The sequence below is a fragment of the Pinus tabuliformis genome, chromosome 7 (assembly GCF_031772625.1).
Source record: "Pinus tabuliformis cultivar Carrire ecotype Pingquan chromosome 7, CPIR1, whole genome shotgun sequence".
Classification (NCBI taxonomy): Eukaryota; Viridiplantae; Streptophyta; class Pinopsida; order Pinales; family Pinaceae; genus Pinus; species Pinus tabuliformis.
In genome coordinates this window covers 2,078,514,846-2,078,531,596 of record NC_142293.1, presented here as the reverse complement: position 1 = coordinate 2,078,531,596, position 16,751 = coordinate 2,078,514,846, and the positions used below count along the sequence as shown (strand labels likewise).

Here is a 16,751-nt window from a genome sequence, read left to right as displayed (position 1 = left end):
ATTGCGAAGCCAGATGGCCTCACAACTAGCTAGACTGGCTGCCATATACTCTGCTTCCGCTGAACTCAGTGCTACTGACTGCTGCTTCCGGCTGAACCATGACACTACTGCTGAACCCAACCCAAAACAACACCCTGAAGTGCTCTTCCTATCAGACGCACAACCTGCCCAATCAGAATCAGTGTATCCTGCCAATCTCACTCCATCTCCCTGCCTGTAGTCCAGACCATAATCCACTGTCCCCTGCAAGTACCGCAAAATGTGTTTTGCAGCCACCCAGTGAACCTTCCTAGGCTCACACATAAACTGACTCATCGTGTTGACTGCAAAACAGATATCTGGTCTAGTGTTGACCAAATACATCAAGGAACCAATCAGCTGCCTGTACAATGTGGGATCCACCATTTCGGAATCCGAAGCATGAAGCTTCTTCCAGTTGGTGATCATCGGTGTCGACATGGGTCTACAATCCTCCATGTGGAATCTGCTAAGGATGTCCACAATATACTTCCCCTGTCCCAGGAAGAAATGCCCCTCCTCCTGCCACACCTCCAAACCCAAAAAGTAATGCATCAAGCCGATGTCCTTCATCTCAAACTCCGCCGCAAGATCTCTCTTGCAGTGCTCTATGAGTCTCTCTGCATCTGTAATGATCAAGTCATCCACATACAGCACCAGAATGAGAGGCTCCTCACCAATCACAATAAAGTAAAGGTTTGGGTCTGCCTCACTCTTTGTGAAACCCATCCCCTGCAAGTATGCATCTATCCTGGAGTACCAAGCTCTGGGAGCTTGCTTCAGGCCATAAAGGGCCTTCTTCAATCTGCACACATGGGACTCCTTCCCATGCACCTCAAAGCCCTGTGGCTGCTCAGTGTACACCTCCTCCTGTATGAAGCCATTGAGAAATGCGGTCTTCACATCCATCTGGTGGATCTTCCAACCCATCTCTGTTGCTATCGATATAATGGAGCGGATCGAAGTATATCGAGCCACGGGAGCGAAGGTCTCCTTATAATCAACTCCCTCTACCTGGGAGAACCCTCTAGCCACAAACCTTGCTTTGAATTTCTCAATGCTGCCATCTGCAGCATGCTTTACCTTGTAAAGCCATATGGAAGTAACCACAGATTTGCCCTCAGGCCTCGGCACCACCTCCCAAACATCATTCTTCATGATAGAAGAATACTCCTCCTGCATGGCCTCTCTCCAGACCTGCTGGCTAGCTGCCTCCTCATAGCTAGAAGGCTCAGAGTCAAGGATGCTGGTAACCATCGCCATATAACTACAAAACCTCTCAGGTGGTCAACTCTCTCTGACCGGCCTCTTCGGCTCAGCAACAGATGTGGCATCTCTCAAGGTGTCCTGAAGCCACTTGGGCTTCCTCTTCCCTGAGCATTCTTCTCCCATAGGAGAATGAAACTCCTCCTCCTCATCACCATCAGTAGCCTGAACTCCTGACTGTCTGTCTGCTGTCCTCCTGCCTGCACCTGAACCTGTAGAAGCTGAGGTACCGTGTGAACTGTCCATCAGTGGACTCCCTAGTGAACTGCTCTGCATGCTGCCCGGAGCACCACCCCTCTGGCTCGGCGAGCCACTGCTCACTGATGGACCTGACATCCTCATAGATGTACCTCCGGATCCTCCTGATCCCTGCCCACTGGATCCCTGCGACTGACTCAACTGCTGCTGAGGGTCTGGCTGATCCAGATACTCTAACTCCCGTGACCTCCTAAAGGCCCTGTCCTCCTCGAACTTCACATCCCGTCTAACAACAACTCTCCTCTGTGCAGGAATGTAAATCCGAAAGGCCTTTGAGGTCTCACTGTAGCCCACAAAGATACCCTTCTCTGCGGTGGGCTCTAGTTTGGTCCTCTTCTCCTTGGGTATATAGGAGTATGTAATGCATCCAAAGATATGAAGATGACCAAGATCAGGCTTCTTCCCAGAGAAAGCCTCCTCCGGAGTCATGTGCCCCAAGGCACGATGCGGACTCCTGTTCTGCAAGTAAACAGCTGTGTTGCAGGCCTCTGCCCACAAGAACAATGGCAACCCCTGATCATGTAACATGGCTTTGGCAGCCCCTATGATGGATCTGTTCTTCCTCTCCGCAACCCCGTTCTGCTGGGGGTTGTAAGGAACAGTGAACTCCCTCCTAATGCCTGCCTCCGCACAATAGTCAACAAACTCTCCAAGGGTGTACTCTCCTCCATTGTCCGACCTCAGGGACTTGATCTTCCGACCTGTCTGTGTCTCCACAAGAGCTCTAAACTCCTGAAACCGCTTGAAGACCTCACTCTTGGTCTTCAAGAAATAAATCCAGGTCCTCCTGGAGTGATCATCAATGAATAAAACATAGTACTCATATCCACTCAAGGAAACATGAGACATCCGACCGCTCACATCGGAATGAATCAAATCAAGTATCCCCGTCGCTCTGCTGTCACTGCTGGGAAAAGGGGATTTGGCAAACTTGCCCATCACACAACCTCTGCAAGTATCAAAGTGATCAGTACTGAAATCTGGCACACCTGTAGTGATCTCCCAATGTCCTCAAGGCTCCATGATACATATGTCCCATCCTGCGGTGCCAAATCTCACACAGCTCAGAACTGCTAGCTTTGCTGTCGGTATTACTGCTCAATGCCAAAAGGGGCTGGAATGCAAACTTGTACACCTTTGCATGGCGTACACCTATCACTCTAGCTGAATCAGCTGGAGTGCCCCTGGGATACATCAACACCTGTCCTCCCCTGAATAGTACCTCATATCCTCTGTCCTCCAAAGCTGAGACGGATATGAGGTTCTTCCTCATCCCTGGCACATAAAGAACCTCTGACACCTTCAAGGGGAGGTTTGGACTCCCTCTGAAATGTCACTGTCCCCACCCCGACTGCTCTAACAACTCTGTCATCACCGAATACTACCTCAATATCAGTGCCACTCTCTGAAAGCTCTGAGAAGTACTCACGGACTCCTGTCATATGACGTGAAGCTCCACTGTCCACATACCAGATACCTGAAGATGCTCCACTAGTCGAGGGAAAAGCATGCTCCCTCTGAACCTGTGTGGCAGGTGATCCTGCACTAGAGGACTCACATGTAGTGAACGCAAACTCCCGATCAAAACGACCTGCAAAGTCCTCAATCTCTGCTGAAGCTGCCACGTCCTGGTTCTTCCCCTTCTTCTTCTTCTTCTCCGGACACACAACTGCATAGTGTCCCATCTTCTGACAATTCCAACACTTCACCTTGGAATAGTCCTTCTGTGTGTTCCCCTGTTTACCTTTACCTTTGCCTTTGCCCCCACCACCGCTTGTGGAAGCCTGCTTCTTCCCTTTGCCTTTCTTGCCTCCTGCCACTAGTGCTACGTCCTCATCCTGCTCAACTGGCTTGGCTGCCCCAAGCTGTCATTTCCTGATCTCTGTCTGAATGCAATCATCCCAAAACCTCTCCCATGTGGGAAGGGTCTCACGTGCACAAACCCCATCAGCAAAGTTCAACCATGAACGGGGGAGGCCATTCACTGCAATCCGCACCAACTCAGTGGGTGAAATGGCCTCTCCAATCGCTGCCAACTCATCTCTCACATTGGTTATCTTTGTGAGATATCCAGTTGCACTATCATTACCCATCTTAATGTTCTTCAGCTTCTCCTTCAGGACCATCTTCCGGTTCTCATTGGTACTCTGGTAGAGATTGGACAATGCTGTCCACATCTCATGGGCATTGTTCTTTCCTCTCACATGAGGAATGCAATGGTCTTTGATTCCGTCTAGAATCAGCCTCTTACCCTTGTTGTTCTTTCTATTATAAGCGGCCAACTGAGTAGCATCAGTAGGCACAACAACAGGGTGCTGTGCTGTATGCACCATGATATCCCAGACTTCTGCCTCCTCAAAGATACTCTGCATTCTCTCCTTCCAAACGCTGTAATTTGTATGCCCATCCAACCTATCCTCCACCCTCAATCCCAATGACATCTTGCTGTCCTAAAACTGAAAAATAGCACTGCTGTGGTAAAGATAAAACTGCTGTTTATGAAAAATCAGCTTGCTGGAATTTTCTGAGTGAAAAATCAGCAACTGTAATTTTTCCTTTTGCTGTCCCAAACTGCCCTTCAACACTCAAGCTCTGATACCATGTAGAAATTTCTCATTTGCCACCCCGGTTTTCAGTTTCTCCTTATTTCTCCCATATAGTTAAATGCCCTTTCCCATAACCATACATTCAACAAGCTGGAAAAAATAAATATTGCTGAAAACACAAATTCTGGAAATTTTACAGAATGCTGGAAATTGCAGAAATAAAAATCAGCAGTAATAAACAGCCATTAAAACACATTTAAACACTGAGATTTTTGGTCAACTTGACCCTGGAAAAACCCCCTACAACTCTTGGGGAAAACCAGTTTGAGAGCTCTTCTTTATTTCTGGAAAATGCCCTTTTACAGTAGGAGAAATGTTCAGCAAAAAATCAACAAACAGACTTTTACAACATATCTCAGCCTTGCTGAAACACCGTTGCTGTTGCTGTTACTCCGCTTTCAACTTTGCTGTTACACCGCTTTCAGCTTTGCTGTTACTCCGCTTGCAGCTTTGCTGTTACACCGCTTTCAGCTTTGCCGTTACACCGCTTCCAGCTTTGCTGTTACTCCGCGTTCAGCTTTGCTGTTACTCTGCGTTTAGCGTTGCTGTAACTCCGCTTTCAGCTGTGCTGTTACTCTGCGTTCAGCGTTGCTGTAACTCCGCTTGCAGCTTTGCTGTTACTCTGCGTTCAACTTTGCTGTAACTCCGCTTGCAGCTTTGCTGTTACTCTGCGTTCAGCTTTGCTGTAACTCCGCTTGCAGCTTTGCTGTTACACCGCTTTCAGCTTTGCTGTTACTCCGCTTTCAGCTTTGCTGTTACACCGCCCAGAAATCTCCCTTGCTCTTTTGCTCTCCTTCTCTCAATCTGCTCATGAAAGAATGAATGATCTTTTCCTCATTTTCCTCCCTAAACCCAACCCTAAGTGACTTTTGGGTGATCCCTAAATCCAATGGCTGAAATAGATTTAGATCAATGGCTGAGATTAAATGCTCATTTAAATCTCACTTTCTATTTTTTAATTCACCCCACTTTAATAAAGACCCACTTAGTCATTTATTTCCAAAGTCACTTTTCCTTTCTAATTTTTCATTGACTTTATAAAAGTCACTTTAAAATTAGACTTAGTAACTTTATCACTTAAAGTCACTTTTAAATTAGATTTAACTTTATAAAAATTATAAAGTTACTTTAGGAGAAAAATTAAATTCTTTTGGACACTTTTCCCTAGGCCAAAGATCAAAGCCTAAGGGAACCACCTATCCTCCGGTACCAAATTTCAACAGAAGATGTTTAACAATGATTGTTTAACGTTCATAGGGGATTTCAGCGGACAGAGGCCGAGAGCCAGAGAGCCCGAAAGGGAAAACGAACAGACAAGCGTTGATTGGCTTAAAAAGCCACTGAATGACAGAGATAGAGGCAGGTAGTGCTGAGACAGAGAGAAAACAGAGATAGAGAGCGAGGGGGAGAGTCTGTGTACTTAAAAGACTTGGGGGATCCAAGTAAAGCCTTGTTGTTTTATTTCTATTGTGTTGAGACTCAATTTGAGCTCACATTTGTTAAAAAAAACTCTGCTCTTGAAGACATAATAGAGAGGTCACCATTGAAGGCTGGACTAGGGGACGTAGCCCAAGAGTTTTGGGTGAACTCCTTGATTATTTGCTGTGTTATGTGTGTTTGTCTATTATGTTTCTCTAACTGCTCATTGTCTATATTATTCGCAATCTTTTCGATTCGTTGCACTAAGTAATATAGGCAAATCCCGCACATGAGTCTGTAATACCTTAAAAATAATCTAAGATTTTCATTTTCAGATCAGAAGATGAATGGTAGAGATTAACACCACCTGTTAATAGAAGGACGGAGTGGTATTCGCAAGGGGTAAGTAGTTTCTCGTGCGCCCTAAAGGTGGTAAGCGATCTTTCAAAATTTCACGCGATTACCTTTAGCGGCTGACACGTAGCAAATGATGGAAAGAGAAAACCACTTTTCTCACGTGCTTCCAATCTGATATCGGTCGTGCAAATATCTGCTCAAGATTGCACGATAACCATTGGACCGAGTGGGATTGATCAACGGTGGTGATCAACCAAGTTTGTTGGCGAGCGGATGACGCAATAGCCATTGGATCGGATGAGACAGATCAACGGTGGAGTTCGGCTAAGCTAGTTGATGATCGGGTGACGCAATAACTGTCGGATCGAAGAACAAGATCGATGGCGGAGATTTAGCGAGCTAAGGAGAGCATCGATGTATGTGCAAAGGTTTGTGGAATGGCGGAAAGGTAAGGTTTAAGTGTGGTTTATGAGATATTTCTATTACACGGAAATTATAATATAAATAAGCGGATTAATGTTTTATGGGTTAAGTTTGAGTTTAACCAAAGTCTAAAGACTAGGGTATGGTTGATAAGCACCGAAGGTGAAAAGTAACCCAAAGTTATAACCTATGGATCGTTAAATGAATGTTTCTGCGTAGAGTTTAATTAAGGAGCCTTAAACCTTGATTTGTGAAGGTTTTACTAAGACAAAGGACTATTTGAAATTCCTGGGACATGTACACACATAGTGTGACATGCAAACTTAATTTGCTTTCTATAGGTATATGCGGCTTAGGCTGCATCATTGGGGTATATGCAGCTTAGGCTGGCATCAATTTTGATGGAATTTAGCTGAAATGTTGCAATTAGATAGATCAGGTTATTGCAGAGTAGTTGTGTTGTTTTAAGTTTTAAGTTTTAACATTTTCCATGAGTTGATCTTGCACACAAGGATGTTGTTTCAGTGATGCCTGCTTTGATATTGGAGCTTCCTTTCTCTTGTGGTCTTTGCCCTAGCTCGTGTGCTCCTTGCTTTTTCCCCGCACATTAATTTGTTTGGTCTAAAAGGTTCAAATAGTTTTCATTAGTTTCTTCAGTTTTCTTGTCTCTCTTCTCTGGTTTTGCAATAACGAATGTTCGAGATTGAAAGGTAAGTTGGCTTATTCTTAAAGCAAACAATCATCACCTTGAAACAGAGAAATTTTAATGCAATTGCCACAAATATGTTTGTTTAACTTTATCATTTTTGCACGCTGTTGCCAAGACAAACTGTTTAACAACAAATGCTTGATGCCTTGTGACCAAAACCTTAAACATGATCCAGTTAATACTTCCCACTTTTGTTAAAATTTGATGTTCTATGTTGTAACAATCACTTATTACAATTTTTTTTTTTTTTTTTTTTTTTTTTTTTTTTTTGTTTTATGCTGCAATGTTAGTTAAGCAATTGTAGATAGAACATAAACCAAATGCACAAAGGAAGACAACCAAAAATAGAACGAGACACAAAGAATTTAGGTTCAGTGACCAGGGCAAAGCCCACAAGGGAAAAACCCAAACAGATTCTTCTTCTATCAGATATCAATTATTCAAAAGAGATACAAAGTACAATGAAAGATTAAGAGAATGAATAAGTTCACCCAAATTTGAGCAAACTGTAGCATGAAGATCACTAATAACAGCAACTGATGCAAACACTGAATCAACCTTCAAGTTTTGCTCTTACTCTCCAAATCTCTCTTCTTCACAATCTTCTTCAAGTCTCTCCAACTCTCTCTCTTAATTTTGAATCCATCTTTCACAATGCACATGTAGTGAGGGGAGAAGATACGAGGCACACATATATAGGAGGAGCAACAAATTCATGCCATAAAGAAGGAGCATGCTTGTATGCCAAATAGGGAAGAGTAACTTAAGCCATTATGGAGAGAGGCAACGCATGCCTTCAATGAAGGAATCTTGCATGCCTTGAGGAGTGTAGCTCATTCCCTTTTAGGAAGAGTAACTCATGCCATTAAAGAGAGAGGGTAACGAATGCCATGTAAGGAGAGGTATGCATGCTTTGTATCTTATGCATTTAAGAGAGAGTGTGTCATATGCTTTAAAGAGTGCATAAGATGAATCTTTTATGACATGCTTTCAATGAGTGTGTAAGAGGAATCTTTTATGACATGCTTTCAATGAGTGTGTAAGAGGAATATGCCAAGTCTTTAATGAGAGAGTAAGAGAGAGTGTAACGTAGAGTCATGAGGGACATTAAGGAAAGAGGGTTGTGGAGTATGAAGGTAAAGTGACTTGAATTTTCTTTTGATAATAATATCATAGTATCATAAGGATAATGATAATGCTGAAATGTATAACTAGGTTCGGTCTTCATAATGACATATGTAATCATGATTCTATGTATTTGTTGTAAAGAGAAAAATAAATTTATTATTGATATTCTTGAAACATGGGCTTCATGCTCAAGGGAAATTTATTTTATAGGTGAACCACCCATTGAGTGCTTCTAGGGCTTTTCATTGAGTCTACAAGTCAATTGTGTCATTGTCATGTATGGAAGACCCATTTGGGCATGTTATATATTGTAAAGAAAATTTTATTTCGAGTCAAAGATCCTCCAAGACCTTGTCAATGTGCAAGCTACAAGTTGGCCTATCTAGAAGGACAAGTCGGTCCACAAGTAGTGACAGGAAGCCTATATATAGAGAGCTCGACCTCATTTGTAGAGGAATCAATCAAGTTTGTTTTTGAAGCACAAGAGGTTCGATAAAGGCATAAGAAGACAAGGAAAAATCAACGAGAAAGAGGAGAGACAAAAGGAAGGAAGATCGAAGCTTTAGAAGGTTGTTTTGGGACATAATCTCTCACATGTGCGACTGCAATTAGGGTTTTTTTCATTTCTGAAGTGAATAATTGTAGATTCCAAGGATAGACGAAATGAGCATTCAAAAGATCATTAGAGCAAGCTGAATTCATAAGGAGAGAGATCCAAAGCAAGCGAAGGAAAGAAGCTTATTAAATATGCCCTTTACCTCTCACATGTGCACAGGAGCAGTTATTGCAGGAGGCTGAGAGTTGCAGGTAAGCTGAGAATTGTAAGAAGGTAGGCTGAGAATTGCAAGAAGAGAGGCTGAAGTTGCAATCAGGTTGTAGGTTCGAAAAGGAGAAGTTGAAACTGCTATAAGGCATGTTGACTTGGTTTGAGTTTGCAAGAAGGAAGCACATCAAGGAGAAGTTTGACTTGGTCTTGGAGGGGTCTTGGTCAAGGGTCATAGGTCTTGGCATTTGTCATTTGAAGTTCTATAAGAAGAGAAGAGTTCTTGTGGGTTTTCCTCTCATAGGGAGAGGTTTTGGCCTTGGCTGATCGCCTACGTCTTGTGTCCTCTTGTCTCATTGTTCTTTGTTGTTTGGTAGCTGTTTGATGATAAGAACACTAATAATAATCAAGTGAAAGAAGAAGCTAATCAAGTTAAATAAAAATATATCACAAGCAGTTACCAAAGTAAGAGAAATCTCCTAATCTAGCTGCGCTAGATTTCTCAACAGATAATAGTAATTGTAATATTTCTAATTAAGTCAAAATTGAATTATTAGAATTGATTGAATTATTAGAAGGAGCAGGAAGTTGATGGATACCTTCCATTCCTTGATATTCTTATTTCTAAGAATGGTGATGGTTCCCTCGCCCATCGAGTTTTTTGGAAGAAAAATCATATGGAGCAGTGTCTTCATGCCAGTTCCCACCATTTCCCGGCTCAAAAGATGGGTGTTCTCAATACCCTTGCTACTCGGGCCCTAAGGATCTCGGATAAGAAGAGCTTTGAGAAAGAAAAATCCCATCTACTTGATGTCTTTGGTGAGAATGGTTATAGTAGATACATGGGTCAGAGGGCTTTCCTTAAAGCTTCCAAGAATTCTCTGACTAAAAGGGAACCAAAGGAACGAATTCCAGGTGTCCATCTTCCGTATGTTCAGGGGACCACTGATAAAATTGGAAGGATTCTCAGGAAGCATAGTATCCCTGTGACCTTTAGGCCCCTGAATACCATTCATATGTCCCTCAGATCGGTGAAGGATCCTATCGACCCTAAGGATATGAAAGGTGTTTATATGATCCCTTGTTCCTGTGGGACCCCCTATATTGGGGAGACTGGTCGCTCCATTAATCAATGGATTAGCGAGCACGCAACGGACCTTAAGCATAGGAGAGCTAAGTCTTCCGCTTTAGCTGAACACGCTGAGAAAACAAAGCATCATGTTTGTATTGAAGAGGCTAGTGTTATTGCTAAGGTTTCGCATTTCCATCATCGAAAATTTAGGGAAGCGCTTGAGATTGAAAAGAGGCCGAACAATCTCAATAGAGAGGATGGCTGGAAAATCAGTAGGTGTTGGGTCCCAGCACTCTCTTCCTAGTCGTTTTTCCGCCCTCCTCTCAAGGTTGTTGTTGTTGTTGTTTTTTTTTTCATTTATTTATTTGTTTATGTTTTATGTTTTATTTTTTTATTTTTATTTTTATTTTTTTTTATTTTATTTTTTATTTATTATTATTATTATATATATATATATATTTTTTTTAAATTTTTTTGAGAGTTAATTTTCTCATTTCTTATTGATTCTAACAGCTTATTACTTCAGGTATTTTATGACTAATACTAATTAGCGTAATACTTCTAAATAAACACCCCCCCTTTTCTATTATTTTTATATATATATTTTATATTACTTCATATATTTATATTTATGCCTATAATTTATTCTTATATTATTACATCCTTTATATAACTAATTCTTATTAACTTATACTTTTTAAATAATTTTCTAACTAACCTAACATCCTTTTGGTATTACTTCTTATAAGGTCCTTTATGTAACTAAATTTTCCTTTAATTACTAATTAACTTATTATTTTTAATTATTTTATATATTACTTTATATATTTGTATGTAGGCATTTAATTATAAGGTCCTTTATTTAACTAAATTTCCTTTTAAACACTATTTAACTTATAATTTTTAATAATATTTTTTGAACTAAATACCCATTAAAAATATTTTATATATTTTTTAAGGGATTGGTCCTAAATTTTACTAATTAATTTAATAAAATAATTTTGACCCCGGTCCTAGAGTCAAACTAGCCGTTGGAGGCTCTGCTCAGACTATTTAACATGCTAAGCTGGATCTGTTTCTTCAACTTGTCTTGACAATGAACCACACGAGTTGGTTCGAAACGCGTCGACAAATGGTTTTCCATGTGATTTTCGCCGAAAAATCTCTCACAAAATTGATTAATGATAAGTTGAGTGATTTTCCATCAACTATACTTGATGACCAATTGATACAAGGTGATTTACTATTTTTGGAAAGTCATACTTGAGATGTTAGACATGTCTTTCTATTTTTAGAATGTCACTCCAGAATTGTTAAAAATGCAATTTTCTTTAAGGAAATTAATCCTTGAGCTGCCAATTTTCAACTCTCCCTCTCAACTAGGTAGGAATTTTTTTTGGCAACAAAGATCTTTGCTTTCTTTGCTCATCTCTGCTTTGGAACAATGACGTTTGAATCTAATGAAGAAGAATCATCATAGGGGAGATTCATCTATCACCCTATATCCATTGATCTTCCCATCTTGACACAGGCTTGGGGTGATTACCACTTGTCAACACATGACAAGGATTGTGCACAACCAAGTCTCACCTCTGCTTGGGGGGATTACCACTTGTCAACGCATGATAGGGATCATGCTCAACTAAGCTTTATAATAAGAGTCAAGTGGTAGAACACCTACATTCACAGACTTTAGGGGGATTACCACTTGTCAACACATGACAAGGATCTCGCACAACCAAGTCTCATCTCTGCTTGGGGGGGGTTATCACTTGTCAACTCATGACAAGGATCACACATAATCAAGCTACACCCATTGGCTAGATGGGTGATAATCCCAACATGACCAACTTGTTGGTAGGATGCATACTGGGGTATACTCTTGGCAAGTACCATACTTGATGGTAGGGGGGATTACCACTTGTCAACACATGACAAGGATTGCGCACATCCTACAGTCAAGAGTTTCCTCAACCCCAGGAGTTCTCCTAGATCCATGCCAACTGGTGAGCTTATTGACCACTCGAGTGTCAACTACCCATGAGAAAAGTACATTTCAGAGCAAGTCAGAATTTTTTCAGATTTCATCATCATCTGCAGCTTCTGCTCTTCAAATGTAATCTAAATTCTGCAGCCCTATGGGTCATTATGTAAAAATGATTCTAGTATGTTCATAAAGCCTTGTAAAACATCTATGTAGCCTAAGATTTTTGTAAAAAGTTTCACTCTTGGGAGTTTTTTCCTCGGCTAATTATTTGTGGTTTTCAACACTTATAATTAGTTGAGTTTTTCTCTCGAATATACCCCAAAGCTAGAGTGGGGTTTGATGGTAAAGTCTTAGGTGAGTCCTAGTGTAAGAGCCAATTTAACTTATCTTTCTAGATCATGTCTAAAGTGTTGCAGAATTTGGTTGTGTCTAGAAGTCATTTTTAATTGTTAAAATTCCCCTTCTAAATGGGATTTCTATGTAATATTTGATATAAATATGTAAAAGGTGTTGTCTATAGAAGTTATAGGGGGTATGAGTATGACGCAGAAAATGCTTGATACGCAGAAATTTATATATGTAAATATTTTATTAAGAGATGAAATTACAGATGATGAATGTTTACAATGGGTTGCCTGGCTTATATACCGCCATGGGCACCCTTTGGGAAAGGGCATGATCTTATGATCGTGCCCTTTCATCTAATTAAACCTAGAATTAAATAATAACCTAAAATTAACTAATTTTTTACATAACATTGCCTTCCTCTCGAAAGAATGCTTTGTCCTCAAAGCATACGTAACGACGAAGTTCGCGGACAGACAAGCGTAGAGGAAGAATGGTGTTGGACGTTGATTCAGTGGAGGAGAGCGGAAAGAGATGTGTTGTTCAATGATTGTTGGGAGGACGTAAGCCACGCGACAGAAAAAGATGGGGTTACGTACCGGATAGGAAGCAACAGAGCGACAAGGAGCAACGGATCGATTAAGAAGGACAGATGGTGAGTGAAACACAGTGAGTGAAACTAGCACAGGGAGGATTCGATGCTCTGATACCAGATGAAGCAGAAAATGCTTGATACACAGAAATTTATATATGTAAATATTTTATTAAGAGATGAAATTACAGATGATGAATGTTTACAATGGGTTGCCTGGCTTATATACCGCCATGGGCACCCTTTGGGAAAGGGCATGATCTTATGATCGTGCCCTTTCATCTAATTAAACCTAGAATTAAATAATAACCTAAAATTAACTAATTTTTTACATAACAGAGTACTTAAAATTATACCTCAATTCCTAAACTTTCTATGTAGACACTCTTGGAGGGTGGAAAATATGTTTAAAAGCCCCTAATGCCCTGCGGCCTCCTTTTAAGGCTGGTTTAGGGTCACAAAAGGTAGATAAAGGCCTGCGGCTAGGGTTGCTTGACAAGATGAGGCCTGCGGCTACCTCAATAGGACTAGAGACCAGTCTTTTTGGCCCTGTCAAATATTATCCTTGAGGCTGCACCGGATGCCACAAACCCTAGCCTTTCAGGCTAAGTGAAGGCCAGTCCTTTCACAATTTAAATTTTTCCTTGATTCTGAAGTGAAAGTGCCTGAAAAACAAATTTAGAAAAGAATCCCTAGACGTGCCTTCAAGATCTACAAAACTCACATTAGAAAATCCTTACTATATACAAAATTTTAAAGAAAATCATACAAAAGGGTTGGTAATAAAAAATAAAAATCATCTACAAATTAATAAATTATTTACAATATTCACACTTTAATTTACAAATTGTTTACACTATTTACAAATTTGAATTACAAGCTCTATTTAGCAAATAAAACATTATTTGCCCAAGTAGATTTTAAGAAAAATAATTTGCTGGAAATAATATTTCACTTTAATCTACTGGCCAAACCCTCCTGCCAAAAATAAATCGTTAGATTAAAGCTTAAGGCCAAACAAGATCGACTCCCCCCCTTACTCTGTAATTAGGAGACAACTTAAACGCAGAGGAGAGGGATCAGAGTGAAAGGACCTGTCCTGACTCCTGAGTGTTGTCGTAATCTAGTGTACAATTTGGGCGACAACACATGACCTGAGGGGGTTTTCGAAGTGATGGCCTCCAAAGAACAAAGTGCAAGATAGTGGTATCTCTCTCTCTTTGTAAGCCTGGACTCTATGGAGTAAAGAGACCAAGCGGAAAAGGCCTCAATATAAGATATGTGGACCCCGAACTCTGCCTGAATAATGGACTGTGGAACTATGCATTTGCAGTGAATGGCATGTTGGAGAATCAGGATCTGGACTCTCTTGATCATGGTCCAATTTGATTGTAGTAAACAAGGTTCCAAAATCTCGGAACCATAGAGGACAGTGGGTTTGGTAATGGCCTCCATGAGGTGAAGCTTGGATGAGATGTCCTAGAACTGTGCTTGGAAGCATTATCACTCGATGAGTGCTAGGGAGCCATAGCCTTTATAGAGTCGCATTTGGAGTGCCTGCAGCATACCAAATTTGGGCCTTGTGAACTGTACCCCCAAGCAGGTGTATGCTGTGGTGATCTCAATCTCTGCCCTGTGGTAGCAGAAGTGTAGGTCTGTAACAGAGTTCTTTGAGGCATTGAAGATCAGAACCTTGGTTTTACTCAACTTGACCTTCAGCTGTCAAATGTCACAGAAATTGGCGAATGTGTCAATTTCTCTGTAATCCCTCGGGAGTGGAGGCTGACAAGACCAATTCATCAACAAAGAGGAGCAAGGAGATCAAAACATGGTGCAATAGGCAGCCATCACCCTCCTATATGTTCTCATGGACGAAAGACTCGAGCTCAGCAATATATATCCCAAAGAGAGTCAGAGAGAAGGGACACCCTTGCTTCATCCCAATGGTACTTTGAATGAAGTCTGATAGACCATGGGCCGCCTTGAGATGCCCCATCACTGACTCAGAGTGTCATGATAGCAGTTAAGAGGATCTCTGATATGCCAATATCGTGAAGTCTCTGGAATAGTGCCTCCCTTGGAATCATGTCAAAATATTTTTGAAAATCAACGAAGCAACTGTAAAACCGCGAAGAGCGATGGCAGGCCTCCTTAATGATGGGCTCTGATGGTGAAGATGTGGTCACCATCAGAGGAAAGACTTGAGCTCAGCAATGTAAATCCCAAAGAGAGTCAGAGATAAATGACACCCTTATTTCACCCCAATGGTACTTTGAATGAAGTCTGACCATGGGCCATCTTGAGATGCCCAATCACTGACTCATAGAGTCTCATGATAGCAGTTAAGAGGATCTCTGATATGCCTATGTCGTGAAGTCTCTGGAATAGTGCCTCCCTTGGAACCATGTCAAAAGATTTTTGAAAATCAATAAAGCAATTGTAAACCCGCGAAGAGCAATGGCAGGCCTCCTTAATGATGGCTCTGATGGTGAAGATGTGATCAATTGTCTGTTAGTTTGGGCAAAAGCCTGTTTGTCCTCTAGCTTTGAGATGTTGATTCTCCAGTTCCTCAGAAAGCCATTGGTGTAGAACTGTGGCATAAAACTTAGAGAATGTGTGGCTCACCATGATAGTTCTGTAGTTATTTGACTGCTCCCAGATTTGTGGATTGGATGGATGATGTGTCTTGTCTAGGAAGGGGGAAAGCCCGAACAAACCACATGGTTGAATATATCGTCCATATTCTCAGCATACTGACAATCTGGTACAGGTATAATCACACTGTCCTCATTTATGTGGGTAGACTCTCCAAGTTTAGGTTTCTTAGAGTTCATATTCCGATTCAAGTTTGGGTATGCAGTTGCAGCTATGGCAGGCATGCTATGTCTAGTCATTTCAGTTCTTTGTTGGAGTGTATAGAGGTGTGCCTTCACTTCATCTCTATGAATGCCTAAAAGATTATTTTCTCCAGTGTTGGTATACTTAAAAGGATGGCTAAAAATATTGCATATCCATCTCTAGGAAGCACTGCTATTTTTTGTGACGTTTCTCAGAAACTGCTGTCTGCCGCAACAAGCCTTTCTAAGGATTGAAAGGCGTTGAGTTTGGGGTTTCTTGTGGCTGTGATTGTCACATTCCATATTGAATAGTTTGGCTGTTTCCTTCCATTTTGAACTTTTTTTTCCAAATAATGTTATTGTGGAGAAGATTGTAGAAGGAAAAGAGGAAATGCCTTATCCAAAATTAAAACAACTTCAAAATTCCAAGAAAATATTCAAGATAACTTAGTTGTAGATCAATAATCTCTTGATCTGAAGATCATCACTACATGCTCAATCTTCATTGCTGTCCTTCAATCTTCAATCCAATAGACAAATAGCAGCCTCCAAAGCTTTTAAAGTCCAGATATAGTTTCTCCAATGCAAACTTACAGTTGCAGATAAGTTGCCGGTTTGTTTTTATGTTTTGCATACAGCACTGTATTTACATTCAAAACTATAAGAAATGAGTTTAAAATGAAGTGGGGTTGATTATATAATCACAGGCACACATTTTCATAAGGGTTTTGGGTTCATAGTGTTTGCATTTTAGTTTTCCATTATCCGTTTTAATTTTTTATGGCTTTGATTAGTGCCAAAACAGTTTTGTATCATTCATTTTTCCAAGTACAGCGGATTTCCTGATGCCCTCTGCATAGTGGGGGATGTTCCCCAGGGGATGCCCAGGAGACTTCCCCTGTTTTCTGGGGTATACCCTATTGATGTGTGGGATTTTTCCGGATTGGCAGGGCCATGGGTTGCCAATCATG

The 16,751-nt window shown here is 41.0% G+C and overlaps 1 protein-coding gene across 1 annotated transcript in view; it reads left to right on the top strand.

The window, feature by feature from the left end:
- Positions 1-16,751, top strand: part of LOC149256860 (grpE protein homolog 2, mitochondrial-like) — a 123,690-nt gene that overhangs the window by 26,398 nt on the left and 80,541 nt on the right. The gene's annotated exons all lie outside the window — the stretch shown is intronic.